The following is a 15,393-nucleotide window of genomic DNA, read 5'->3' on the forward strand; positions in this document are numbered from 1 at the left end:
AGACATGACTAGTCCTGGAGCACAAGTCCTCAATTTTGTTGCTGGAATGTTGTTGGGGACCATAGCCTTTGGATTATCCAGTGCATTCAGCCACATCTTGATATCATGTGGGGAGATTTGAATTGGCATCTGTGAATCTGCAGACCTCGGGAGGTGACTGAGATTTGATGGCCAATTTGGCACTTCTGGCCGAAGATTATTGCAACTGCTTCAGTCCTATCTTATGCACTGACATGCTGGGCCCCTTTATCATTGAAGGTGGGAATATTTATGGGTCTGCCTCCTTCATTAAGTTAATTAATTATCCTTTCATGTTTGGTTGTGGAAGGACTGCAGAGCTTATATCTGATGCAATTGTTGTGGTACGTAAATAGCTCCGTGTTGTATTTCACCAGGTTGACACATCATCTTTAGGTAATGCTCCTGATGTACTCTCCTACAGTCGTCACTGAACCCTGATTTGATCTCCTGGGTCCATCTTAATGACAGAGTGGAGAATATGTCAGACTATGAGACTTTAGATTGTGGTTGAATGCAATTCTGATGCTTTTGGTGGCTCACAGTATCTCATTGATGCTCAGTCTTGAGTTGTTAGATCTTTTCATAATCGATTCTATTTAGTACAGTGGTAATGCCCCATGATACAATGGAGGATATCCTCAATGTCACATTGAAACTTTGATTCTAGAAGAATCGTGTAATGGCCAGTCTTATCAACATTGGCATGGACTGATGTATTTGCTACAAGATTGATGAGGATGAGATCAAGAATGTTTTGCTCTCATGTTGGTTCTCTCACCAACTATCACAGAACCAGTCTGCATGCGATGTCCTTCCTGGTTCAAGAAATGATTTTGGTAGCGTTACTGCTGAGTCAATCTTGGTAATGGATGTTGCTGTCTCCCACCCAGAGTACATTCCATGCCCTTTGCGCACTTAATACACTTTCCAAGTGCAGCTCAACATACAGCATGGTTGGTAGGGCAGAATACACACAGTGATGGTTGATGTTGATGGCTGTGACATTGTCTTAAGGAATGATTTCATGAAGGTGACTACGTCAGGCTGTTGCTTGACTAGTCTGTGAGATAGTTGTCTCATTTCAGCACAATATAATAAAATGTGAGGCTGGATGAACACAGCAGGCCCAGCAGCATCTCAGGAGCACAAAAGATGACGTTTCGGGCCTAGACCCTTCTTCAGAGAGGGGGATGGGGTGAGGGTTCTGGAATAAATAGGGAGAGAGGGGGAGGCGGACCGAAGATGGAGAGAAAAGAAGATAGGTGGAGAGGAGAGTATAGGTGGGGAGGTAGGGAGGGGATAGGTCAGTCCAGGGAAGACGGACTGGTCAAGGAGGTGGGAGGAGGTTAGTACGTAGGAGATGGAGGTGCGGCTTGGGGTGGGAGGAAGGGATGGGTGAGAGGAAGAACAGGTTAGGGAGGCAGAGACAGGTTGGACTGGTTTTGGGATGCAGTGGGTGGAGGGGAAGAGCTGGGCTGGTTGTGTGGTGCAGTGGGGGGAGGGGACGAACTGGGCTGGTTTTGGGATGCAGTGGGGGAAGGGGAGATTTTGAAGCTGGTAAAGTCCACATTGATACCATTGGGCTGCAGGGTTCCCAAGCGGAATATGAGTTGCTGTTCCTGCAACCTTCGGATGGCATCATTGTGGCAGTGCAGGAGGCCCATGATGGACATGTCATCTAAAGAATGGGAGGGGGAGTGGAAATGGTTTGCGACTGGGAGGTGCAGTTGTTTATTGCGAACCGAGCGGAGGTGTTCTGCAAAGCGGTCCCCAAGCCTCCGCTTGGTTTCCCCAATGTAGAGGAAGCCACACCAGGTACAGTGGATGCAGTATGCCACATTGGCAGATGTGCAGGTGAGCCTCTGCCTAATGTGGAAAGTCATCTTGGGGCCTGGGATAGGGGTGAGGGAGGAGATGTGAGGGCAAGTGTAGCATTTCCTGCGGTTGCAGGGGAACGTGCTGGGTGTGGTGGGGTTGGAGGGCAGTGTGGAGCGAACAAGGGAGTCACGGAGAGAGTGGTCTCTCCGGAAAGCAGACAAGGGTGGGGATGGAAAAATGCCTTGGTTGGTGGGGTCGGATTGTAGATGGCGGAAGTGTCGGAGGATGATGCGTTGTATCCGGAGGTTGGTGGGGTGGTGTGTGAGAACGAGGGGGATCCTCTTTGGGCGGTTGTGGCGGGGGCGGGGTGTGAGGGATGTGTTGCGGGAAATGCGGGAGACGCGGTCAAGGGCGTTCTCGACCACTGTGGGGGGAAAGTTGCGGTCCTTAAAGAACTTGGACATCTGGGATGTGAGGGAGTGGAATGCCTCATCATGGGAGCAGATGCGGCGGAGGCGAAGGAATTGGGAATAGGGGATGGAATTTTTGCAGGAGTTTGGGTGCGAGGAGTTGTATTCTAGGTAGCTGTGGGAGTCAGTGGGCTTGAAATGGACATCAGTTACAAGCTGGTTGCCTGAGATGGAGACTGAGAGGCCCAGGAAGGTGAGGGATGTGCTGGAGATGGCCCAGGTGAACTGCAGGTTGGGGTGGAAGGTGTTGGTGAAGTGGATGAACTGTTCGAGGTCCTCTGGGGAGCAAGAGGCGGCGCCGATACAGTCATCAATGTAACGGAGGAAGATGTGGGGTTTGGGGCCTGAGTAGGTGCGGAAGAGGGACTGTTCCACATAACCTACAAAGAGGCAGGCATAGCTGGGGCCCATGCGGGTGCCCATGGCCACCCCCTTAGTCTGTGGGAAGTGGGAGGAATCGAAAGACAAGTTGTTGAGGGTGAGGACGAGTTTGGCTAGGCAGATGAGGGTGTCGGTGGAGGGGGACTGGTCGGGCCTGCGGGACAGGAAGAAGCGGAGGGCCTTGAGGCCAACTGCATGCGGAATACAGGTGTATAGGGACTGGACGTCCATGGTGAAAATGAGGTGTTGGGGGCCAGGGAATTGGAAGTCCTGGAGGAGGTGGAGGGCGTGGGTGGTGTCACGGACGTAGGTAGGGAGTTCCTGGACCAAAGGGGAAAAAATGGAGTCCAGATAGGTGGAGATGAGTTCGGTGGGCAGGAGCAGGCTGAGACAATGGGTCAACCAGGGCAGGCAGGTTTGTGGATTTTGGGAAGGAGATAGAAACGGGCTGCGCGGGGTTGGGGAACAATGAGTTTGGAGGTTGTGGGTGGGAGGTCCCCGAGATGATGAGGTCATGAATGGTGTTGGAGATGATGGTTTGGTGCTCGGGTGTGGGGTGATGATGGTTTGGTGCTCGGGTGTGGGGCTCCACACTGCCCTCCAACCCCACCACACCCGGCACCTTCCCCTGCAACCGCAGGAAATGCTACACTTGCCCACACACCTCCTCCCTCACCCCTATCCCAGGCCCCAGGATGACTTTCCACATCAAGCAGAGGTTCACCTGCACATCTGCCAATGTGGTATACTGCATCCACTGTACCGGTGTGGCTTCCTCTACATTGGGGAAACCAAGCGGAGGCTTGGGGACCGCTTTGCAGAACACCTCCGCTCGGTTCGCAATAAACAACTGCACCTCCCAGTCGCAAACCATTTCCACTCCCCCTCCCATTCTTTAGATGACATGTCCATCATGGGCCTCCTGCAGTGCCACAATGATGCCACCTGAAGGTTGCAGGAACAGCAACTCATATTCAGCTTGGGTACCCTGCAGCCCAATGGTATCAATGTGGACTTCACCAGCTTCAAAATCTCCCCTTCCCCCACCGCAACCCAAAACCAGCCCAGTTCGTCCCCTCCCCCCACTGCACCACACAACCAGCCCAGCTCTTCCCCTCCACCCACTGCTTCCCAAAACCAGTCCAACCTGTCTCTGCCTCCCTAACCTGTTCTTCCTCTCACCCATCCCTTCCTCCCACCCCAAGCCGCACCTCCATCTCCTACGTACTAATCTCCTCCCACCTCCTTGACCTGTCCGTCTTCCCTGGACTGACCTATCCCCTCCCTACCTCCCCACCTATACTCTCCTCTCCACCTATCTTCTTTTCTCTCCATCTTTGGTCCGCCTCCCCCTCTCTCCCTATTTATTCCAGAACCCTCACCCCATCCCCCTCTCTGAAGAAGGGTCTAGGCCCGAAACGTCATCTTTTGTGCTCCTGAGATGCTGCTGGGCCTGCTGTGTTCATCCAGCCTCACATTTTATTATTTTGGATTCTCCAGCATCTGCAGTTCCCATTATGACTCATTTCAGCACAAGTAAGGAGGGCTTTGCAGGGTTAACAGGGCTGGGTGTGCTGTTGCCTTTTGAGGTGCTATGGTCAGTTCTGTTTTTTTTCCAATCAGTCTTTGTAGCACTTAGACATAACAGAGTGGCTGTTTAGATCATTTCACTGGACAGTTCAGTGAGTGCTATGTGGAACTGAGAATAGAAGATTTCTTTTACCTTCCTGAAGTGAGTCAGAAAGGCTTTTATGACAATCAAGACTGGTTTAATGGTTATAATTGGTCTATGTTTTAAGTCTAGATTTACTAATTGAAATTTAAATACAAGTATCACCACAGTGGGATTCAAGCCCATGTCTTTTAAACTTTATTCTGGCTTTCTGGATTACTAATTCAATGAAAATACCGCTATATCAGCTCCTCACTGTGGAAGCATTGCTGTCCACTTTAAATGAGCCAGTTCTACACAGATTAGAAATCAAATTTGGGATCATCTAGGCGTATATGGTTCAGTTACTTCTCCATTCATTCATTGGGCAGCCCATATATTTTCATTTTCTCCACTACCCCTCAATCAGCCATGCGCTGAGTGACCATTTTCAAGCCCTTGTAATGCTGCCCAAAACTTATTTGCTCAGAGTGATGTAAATGTGCTGGCCTTCTGTGTCTCAGTTAAGGCTTGACCCTGTTTCTATTTGTAACACTTTGCTGAAAGTCTCATATGGGGCTATTGACCTGGATTTCTTGCAGTCACGCACCCCTAACTGTGCAGCTTAGTGGGAGAACGAAAATGTGAAATCAGCCCATATTTTCTCACAAGCAAGCCCTAATGCCGCACCCATCCCAACCAGCATTACTGGTCACTCTTTCTGTGAGACAGAGAGATATAAATTACCATTGTATGTTATTTCTGCATAGATCCCAGGATAAACCAATAGTCAGAAATGTTGGCCGAAGGTCAACAGCAAAAAGTGCTGATTATTCTTTCAGATGGAGATGGCTCACTCCTCCCCTCTCAGACCTCAAACATTTTTGTCCCTCAATCCAGGCCAATATCTGTAATAGTTTCCACTTCCCTTGGTGGAAATAAGGGGCAAATGATAAAACCTTGCTAGCCGGTAAGCTGAAGATGGAATTGAACTTGTGTACAGACCTGTGGCAAACTATCTACTTGCAGTAAACAAACTTCACTTACAGCAAAACACCGTACCTTTTAATGACTCTAAATGAACTAAAGTAAATGGAACTCATGAACAAAACATTAGCAGCTTTTCTTGATGATGATCGAGGATGATGTCTTCACCATAAAAGAGGGAGAAAGTTATGTGATAGAAAACATGGGTGTGAAATTAACTGTGTGGTTACTCTCTGCAGTATGGTCTTCAGATATAATGATGAGAGACATGCCCAATCATCTCCATTTTCTGCTGCCATAATTTAACACTATATCAAGTCACATTTGGTGATCCATTTTCATCTATTTTCATTTCCAAGTAGCTTTCCCCTCTTCAGGTCATGAAATGAAAAATGGAATGAAAGAAATGAAATTTTTCTGGCTAGGAACAGCAAAGCCACTTTCACATCCAGGCTTCCTACCAGAAAGCCTGGAACCCATTCTCACATGCAGTAATTGGGAAAATCCTGCTGAGTGATGTGGGAAATTGTGGAAACAAGCCTGTTTCCTAGATTGTGAACGGCATGGATACAGTAGAAGTTTTAAGGCTTTATCCCAGAGTGGAGTGTCAATTAACCACTGACACAAGTTCAAGATGCATGGGGGATGGTTAAATGAGATGCATGAGCCACGTTTTTCACACAAAGGGTGGAAAGTGCCTGGAATGTGCTGCCAGAGGAGGTGGTGGAAGCAGACACAATAGCAACATTCACGAAGCAGGTGGACGAGTACATGAACAGGAAGGGAATAGAGTGATAAGGATCCTGTAATTGAAGTTTTAGTATTGAGGGGCAAAATGTGTCAGATCAGGCTTGGAGGACTGAAGGGCCTGTGTTCCTGTTCTGTAATGTTCTTTATTCTTTGTTCTTTATAGCCTTGGCCCATCTCAGGGGTTATTAGAATGATTTGCACAAGAAAGGACCAAGTCTTAGGAGGTAATGATCAGGATGTGTCACATCCTAGCAAATAGACAGGGCAATTTCTCAAAACTCGCTAAGACAGGGCAATGGCTGGTGAATTTGGACAGATCACTACTTGTACTGTTACACGAAACACTTTCAGAAGACATTGAAATGCATGAATCAAATTAACAGGGCAAAGACATTCAGAGAGGGAGTGACAAGCTTTAGGACCTAAAACTTCAAAACGCTTCAATCCATTGAAGAGAACGGGGGATCAGAATGCACAAGAGGCCTGCATCTGAAAATTGCAAAGTTGGATCATAGTAGAGGGAGTGTGAACTGTGCTCATGGGTAACACTGAAGATTTTGAATTTGTGTAATATTGGAGCAAGGAGCTAGTGGCTGTTTTGAGGAAAAAAGAAACTTGAGTTTAAAATTAGAAAAGAAAGGTTCATCCTTGAAAAGTTCTACTCAACTCTGTATACACAGTGGACAAGAAGTCAACAGTCTCCCTGGCAATGCAGAACAACAGCAGTTACTGCTCTCTGACAAATATAAGAATTAAAAGTAATTACTGGTGTAATGAAATTGGTGGCATTATTCAGCAACAACCCCATTCACTGAACATGTCCTGTGTTCATTCCCATATTCTGTCCACAGCCCATAAACTGGCATGGGAGAGAATATTTTGTCTCTGCATTGACTCTATAATAACGGCCAACAATGTCAGAGTTGTGGTATAACACTCAGCTGTTGCCTATTGATTTCACGACCAAACTGATTGATTGGAAATTTTAATTTTCTGTTTCATTTGTTGATTTGTCAGGATGAACACAATTGACAGTCAAATTCCTCAGATACCTCGTCTATGTGTTCACCCTTTGTGTTTAAAGATGAATAATGGATCCCTAATTGCTGTTCCAACTGAGATCCGCAAAGTCAATAGGGCATCGAGCTTTGAATGTGTTTGTCCACTTGACTTAACATTAAAACAGGCAGCTCCTTTAACCATTCATCATGGTTGAATAAGAGATATGCTTTGGCATCCTCAACACACAAATACTGCATCAGGAAATTGTGCATTTACCCTGTGGTCTTTCTTGCAATAAAATTAATGGTTGGAAAATCATGTAATTTCCTGGTATGCACTCTGAGTCTGTTCTGGGAGCCTTGAAGGGGAAAGTGTCTCTATTTATATTTGGTTTTAATATTTTTTTTATTGACCCTCAGAACTTTGAAAAGAAAATTCTATTTGGACTGTAAAATATCCTTAACTAAATGAAAAGGATAAGTATGATGAATGTGCAGAGGTTTGACACCAAAGAGTGCTTCCTCAATATCTTTTCAGTATTTGATCATTACATGCCAGGAAACAGGAAGAAATATGTTCAGCAAGTTCTCTTGAGACCCTACAGAGATGGATAATTTGCAGTACAACATTGATCCTTAAGTTTCATGTATTACTTGAAGTTAAAAATAAATGATTCCATTAAACAATTGTGGTTAATGTTAAACATTAGAAAATAAAAGTATGGAAACAATTTTGGACTTGTACAAGGCCTTAATAAAGACTGAGTTTGAAACGTTGAGAATATAATTTTCATCACTCCATTATGAGAGGATATAAAGTGATGGGAAATGTGCAGTGTAGATTGAAACAGGAAGAAAGAACGTGCATTTGTATAATACCATTTACAGCCTTGGAACATCCAAAATACTTCACAACTAATGAATTCTGGATCCAGTCCCTGATCAGCAATCTGTATATTACTGGGAAGGAAGGCTTATGATCTGGTTGAGGTACGAACATGTTTTCCTACAGAATTAAGAAAGATAAAAGTTGTCCTCATGGAGATGTTCAAAGCAATAACGAGTTAGGAAATGGTGAATGATGACTGGTTGTTTCTGTCCGGACTTTGCCCTATCTCAGATCATCTACTGCTGGAACATTCATTCATCCCTGCCTTGGTTGTTTTAGTGTATTGACCCTAACACATCCCTGGCTGGTCTTTCACATTCTACCTTCCATGAACTTGAAGTCTACTGCCTAGGTCACAATTTGCAGCAAGAACTGTTCCCATCTCACCCCTGTACTTGCTGACTTACTTTGTCTCTTGGTCGAAGCAAAATAAGGTCAGACCATTACACAGAGGGTTTATCCATGTATTCTAGATTCCTTAGCCCGGTTAACAGCTTTGCAGAATCTACACTACTAATTTCTGAAGAAGGGTCCCAACCCGAAACATATACTTTCCTGCTCCTCTGATGCTGCCTGGCCTGCTGTGTTCCTCCAGCTCCACACTGCATTGTCTCTGACTCCAGCATCGGCAGGTCTTACTATCTCTGTCCAAGCAGAATCTAATATATTTCAATGAGATCACCTCTCATTCATATATAAAGCTATTTTCCTGGCTTCTAATCTTCGCATAATCCCCCAGAAACTACCCAGAGAAATTTGGCCTATACAGTACTCATCTTAATGATGACATAAAAAGTAAACAATCAATCTTTATAAGATTATTGACAATCTTAAAATCCCTTGACTTTGAAAGAAGAACAGTTAAAATGAGCTGAGATACTTTTGAAAAGGCCATCAAAGTCACCTGATCTGAAAATAACCAATTCTCAGAAATGTACAAAGGAGTATCTAATAGCAGGGACCCACTACATATTTGGAACAGGCTATCAAAAATGTAATCAACTGGACTGTAAAATTCATCTTCTAGAATGTGTAGAACCTTTTGGCTGTATCTGTATGGGCTTTCCAGCTAGAGATATTACTGGAACAAAAATATAAATGTGACATGTATTACACAAGGAGGAAGATTAAAACCTCCTTATCTACATCAAAGGATAACAGGGGAACTCTGACAATAGACCAAGCCCTTTGTAAGATGGATTGAGGGTCAACAGCCAGATCTTCAATCAATGAGGAGCTGTCGTGGATAGATCGGGATGCTACTGTCTGTTTTTCTCTCAAAATGTTGGCACCCAGTTCCCAATGAAAAAGCAACAGAGAAAACCCACCAAGGAACCAAAGGCTGAATTTTAGATCTTATTGGCTAAGACCGAGTTGCCTGCAACATCTTTCCTCACTCTCTACCACTCAGAACACCAACACCACTAACACTGCATGCCCTCTGCACTGCCTTCTCACCCACCCAGGACACTTTCCACGCTCCTGGACCCACAGTAACAGCTGTACTACCCATTTTCATCTCCCTCATTACCTGCCTGTCTCTCATTCCATGAGGAAAAGAGCCTAGAAGAGGGAAGAAAGAGTCAAGAGGGTATCGTGTTGCCCAACATTCAGTTCCTCACCCTTTACAAGGACAGGACAGGTAACAGCTATATGTTTTCACCTGAGGTGGACGCCCTGGCCTGAAAGAGGTCAGGGAAGCAGTTGAAGCAACAGCTGAGCCAAAGCTGGCAGAGGAGGCAACAGAGGCAGAAGTAGAAGTGGAGGTGACAATGTTAGCAGTGGGTGCGGAGGCAGTAGAGGAAGCAGAGGACGAGGAGCAAAGTGAGTTAAAGCACAAGCTGAACGAGGTGGAGCATGACGTCAAGGCAGACAAGGAGACAGAGAAGGAACAGGTGTGGGTTGAAGCAACAGAGGAGGTGGAGGTCAAGACACTGGGCAGGCAGGGGGCCAAGACAAATCATGACCAGGAGAAGATCAGGGTAGAGGAGGAGTATGATGTTGAGGCAGAGCAAGAGGTTGTGGCAGCAAAGGGACTGAAGAGGTGCCAGAGCAGGACAAGGTGAAAATGACACAGGAGGAGGTCAAGGCAGCAGTGGAGGAGAGCTCAGAATTGTGAAATTACTGAAATTTCGAGTAAACAATTGTTGTGTGACTAGAAAAGTGATACCTGCTTAAACGCATACTTGAAAACAGTTCGACAAGTTCTCATTGATTGCACTGTCAACTGTAGTAAGGACTAAAGTGTTCAGTTCCATTGTCCATGCAGAAAGCCAGTCGTGAATACATTCATGCTGAAATGAGGCTGATTTAGAATTCGCATCCCTGCTCCCAGCCTAGCTTATAAGGTGCTGATTTGCAGCTTCCATTAAAACGCTGCCTTTATGACCTAGCTTAGCTAATGGTTGTAACTGGTAAATAAAAGTCAACCAGAGAAAAGCTGAGCTTTACGTTTCAAGCCTTTGCCCTTCTGCTGTCTGATCCTCTGTGAATCTTCCTGCTCGGTATATTACGGAATTTACAGGGAACACTGCAGCTTTGATATTTCCAGTTTGGAGGTGGTAACCCTGCATCATTCACCAGTCCAGCTGCCTCCTCTTCTGAGCCACTGAAGCAAAACTTGGGGAGGTTGTATTTCAGCAAAGCGGACTGGAGATGCTATGCATAACTGCAGGTCAACGTTCTAATTTCAAATGCTATGACAAAGACCGAGAATCTTGTGTTGAGTGGAGAGGAAGACAGATGGGAGGGTTACACTCTACTCTGAAATCACTGTTGCATTCTTGAGTGGGGTATCTGAGATCTGGATGAGGCCACTTCCCCTGAATTGCAGGGCCAGGACAAATACAGGAACATATGTCCTAAAGCCAGGCAACTAGCCATGTCTGCTCTGCCAAATAACACAAATTCCGTGTTCTAAAAACTGCCCACGCTGGATCTCAAATCTCACAGTTCATCCTACAGCAGAAACTCATAGCCCTCACCCACACAACTGTACCTCTGCATAATACAAATATCCCTCTAACTCACTGCCAGCAATAAACTCCTTGAATGGTTTAGACCATGTTTCCTGTGGCTCTCACATCATTCTCCACGTAGCACAAGAAACGTGGCAATGAGGAACCAATGCAAAGGGAATTTGCTACAATAACAAAGTGCTCTGGATGAATTTAAGGTCGTAATCTGATTCTTACTTCTTGCTGTTTTTAACATCATCAGTACTCTGGTTTAGCTCTGTGCCTAGTGGTATGCATCATTCACTGTACAATCCAGTGAGACTGATGTAAGGGTTTTCAGTTAAAGCTTCAATAAACCTTGTTGCAAAGACTACTAAAGTTTCACCACATTCATAATTCTTAAATTTTGGTTTCTCTTTTGGGGGTGTAATTTTACCTCTAAGGATTTAAATGCAGTCAAATTACATTATGGAGAGCTGCAGGAAATTTGTACATTCCCTTTCCTTTTTGCAGGGGTTCGGTTGGGAGGGGTGGTGGATGGGGTGGCCAGGTTGAGAAGGAGATCAGTGGGGGCCCATCTTGCTGCAGTTTCACTGTTGCTTTCTGCCTCCCTGCTTTGAGTTGAGCCTGACATTTGATTTCAGTTTACTAATGGGGAACTGTGCCTGTGCTGAGAAGCAGCTAACCAGAACTTTGATGGTGCAAGGCTTCCCTGCAAGAGCCAAGAGAATGGGAGCTCGTTATGCAAGGCTTGAAATTCATAACAGACACTATTGAGCTGCCTTCCAATCAGTCAGCAAACTCTCGATGCTATGAAATGTGCCTTGGCAGGTGCTTGGATTCCACCGAAGGAAAACATTTGGGCAATTGTCCAGAAATAATCTTCAGTGTCTTAGCTGGAATGTTGAGGCATCTCATATCATTTGGAATATATCCCAGATACCTTTTTAATGAGAGAGTAGCTTTCTGTGGTGACTTGTCCTGTTCCATTCTATGAATTCTATTGTTTCTCTTCATTGCCTGCATTTTCAGTTCAGCATAGCCGTGTCATGCTCCCGAACCATTGTCGTGTTGATCAGACACATTTGCCAACACTTTGCAATGGCAGAACCATTCCACCCTTTCCATCATTTTATAAGTTTTTGATTTATTACCATGAAAAGCTGCTGCTCTGTCCAATCTTAATGAATGGAACTGACAGGCTCTTTAACTGTGGATGATATCACAACTGAGCCACACCTTGCCATTACCAGACTTCATGCATAAATTTCTGGAGGGGAAATGTTGTTTCTTGGCTTTCAGAGCTTAACAGAGATGATACAGTGCAGGTTATTTGTGCAGTACGAATCTTATTCATTGATATAAAGTCTCTGTTTTCAAGCTTACAGCTACTTGCCTACAGTTTAGTATCTCTTTGTAAGTAGCTACCTCCAGGCTCAACTAATTACAGAGAACAAATGTACACTCACTGAGTCAGCTTCAAAATCTCCCCTTCCCCCACCGCATCCCAAAACCAGCCCAGTTCGTCCCCTCCCCCCACTGCACCACACAACCAGCCCAGCTCTTCCCCTCTACCCACTGCATCCCAAAACCAGTCCAACCTGTCTCTGCCTCCCTACCTGTTCTTCCTCTCACCCATCCCTTCCTCCCACCCCAAGCCACACCTCCATCTCCTACCTACTAACCTCATCCCACCTCCTTGACCTGTCCGTCTTCCCTGGACTGACCTATCCCCTCCCTACCTCCCCACCTATACTCTCCTCTCCACCTATCTTCTTTTCTCTCCATCTTCAGTCCACCTCCCCCTCTCTCCCTATTTATTCCAGAACCCTCACCCCATCCCCCTCTCTGAAGAAGGGTCTAGGCCCGAAACGTCATCTTTTGTGCTCCTGAGATGCTGCTGGGCCTGCTGTGTTCATCCAGTCTCACATTTTATTATCTTACACTCACTGAGCTATTTCTTCGAGTTCAACTTGCCCATTTTCTCTAAGTACTGAAAAAGTTCCGCAATCAATGAAGGACTCTGCTGAAAGCTCTCTTGCTGGATGCCAGGTTGCTTCACAAAATTCACTTCATCTTAACTGCACCCAGATATCCTTCAAGGGCAAGATATGACATTGCTCCAGTGTACACCTAATACAGGTCTCTTTCAGGCCACTCAGCTTTTGTAGTTATTGCTTTATCTTCTGCAGCATAGTGGCTCTCACTAGTTCTGATTTGTACCCTTCTTGTTCGAGGATCATGGTTGTGTGCAAAATCAATACACTCATACAGGATTCAGTTGCTAATGCTGACTGTGACAGTAATATTGCAAAGCATAATGATTGTGTGATCCCGTGAGAATCTTGACCTCAAAACTACACAGATGAAGACAGTCTGGCCATCTATAGATGCGAGCTTGACAACCATGTCTTGACATTGTTCTCAATATTTTCAGTGCTATCGTAGAACTATTTGAGCCTGTACACAGAAGTACAGAGGCAGGCTCATGCTTCCCAATCCCCAGTGGAGTATTTGCATTCAGTTTCTGACAACAGGTATGATTGATAAGAGATTGGTCACTTACTACCTTTAATGAACTGTGGGACTTCAGCCCCAATTGCATTTCCTGATGCAACTGTTGAGAGGTAAAGTTTTACATGTGGTTTGAAAAGCCCAAGGATAGACAGAAATGCTAGCTTTATTTTTAACCTGTCAAATAATGCTTAATGTACGATAGTCCACTCCCATTGTATGTTATGGTGCAACAGTTTCTAAATTCAGCTTATTTAGGAAATGATTTGTGATAAAAGTTGGCAGTACTAATGAATTATGCTAACTCTTCCACATTAGATGTGGTTGGAGGTACATGAACAGCTTTGAGGTTGTCCTGTGTCAGAATTATTGCAGCCACTACCAGACTGCACCACAGTCAGTCTCAGATGCTGTAAATACGCCTTTGTCTATGTTGAGTGTCAAATAATGCCTTACAAGTTGATGGATTACTGCTGGTCAATAATTGCTTTGTCTTTTCCATGGACAGTGATGATGTTAAGTATGTTGAGTATCCTTTCAGCATCGATGCGGCTGATGAAGCCATCTCTTGAATGAACTAGGTGCTAAAACTAATCCATTCAGCAAACTGTGGTACTGACTCACACCTTTGTGTTGAACAAAAGTTCTACAGTATTAGCTCTGCTCTTCTGGTGGTACTTAGTGATAGCTTTGTTGAATGTTGAGATTTATGGAGACTATGGAGTCACAAAACAATGTCAGTTGCCCTTAGATTAGTGGAACTGAATAATCATTTGGAGTAATTGCTTTGATGGCCATCATAAGATTGCCATGTAGAACTGAATCTTCCTGTGTTTTGGTCAAGTGTCATTTTCGCAAAGTTTCATGGAGGGTTACCCTCATAATTTTCTCACATTGCCCTCTCACACGTGCCTCATTAACTTCCTATTGTGCCCAGATGGTGCCCCTCTCACCCGATGCTAGTCCGATTCTTGCATACTCTGCAGCTGGCAAAACTTTTCACTGATGTTGTCACCTTTAAAATGTGTTGTGTACTTGCTCAGCCTGGAGCTGCCCTATACCATTCTGTGGCCTTCACCCTGGACGTGGCAGAAGAGGAAATTGGTGCACCACTTTGAAGACAGAGACTTGGAGATCTCATTGAATGCAGGGGAGGATGGCATCTTCCAACACAAGAAGCAGAAGAAGCCACAATGCCAGACCATGCCAGCCTGGACAATCACAGATGTTACCAGAACTGCTGAGCTTTTCCAGCAACTTTCGTGTGTGGACAATGTCCCATCCAGATGTTTGCAGGATGAGCTGTCTGAAGGAATTACCAGTGCTACAGCTATGCTTTGTAGATGGTCAACAGGAACTGGGGAGTCAGGAGGTGAGTTACTTGCTGTAGTATTCCTAGCTTCTGACCTGCACTTGTAACTACTATATTTATGTGGTGAATCCAGTTGAGTTTCTGGTCAATGATAACTCCCAGGATGTTGATCGTGGGGGATCCAGTGATGGTAACACCATTGAATGTGAAGGGATGGTGGTTAGGGTTGTCTCTTATTGGTGATGGTCATAGCCTGGCATTTGTGTGGAGCAAATGTCACTTACCATTTGTCAGCCCAAGCCTGATTATTATCCAGATCTTGTTGCATGTGGATATGGACTGCTTCAGTGTCTGAGCAGTCGTGAATACTGCTGAACATTATGCGAGGATCAGCAAACATCCCCACTTCTGACCTTATGATGGAGGGAAGGTCATTGATGAAGCAGTTGAAGATGGTTGGGCCTCAGACACTACCCTGAGGAGCTCCTGCAAAGATGTCCCGGAGCTGAACTCCAACAACAACAACTATCTTCCTATGTGTCAAGTATGAACCTATCCATTGGAGAGTTTTACTCCTGATACTCATTGATTCCAGTTTTTCTCGGGGTCTTTGATGGCACACTCGGTCAAATGCAGCCTTGA

This window comes from Stegostoma tigrinum, chromosome 18, assembly GCF_030684315.1.
Source record: "Stegostoma tigrinum isolate sSteTig4 chromosome 18, sSteTig4.hap1, whole genome shotgun sequence".
Lineage (NCBI taxonomy): Eukaryota > Metazoa > Chordata > Chondrichthyes > Orectolobiformes > Stegostomatidae > Stegostoma > Stegostoma tigrinum.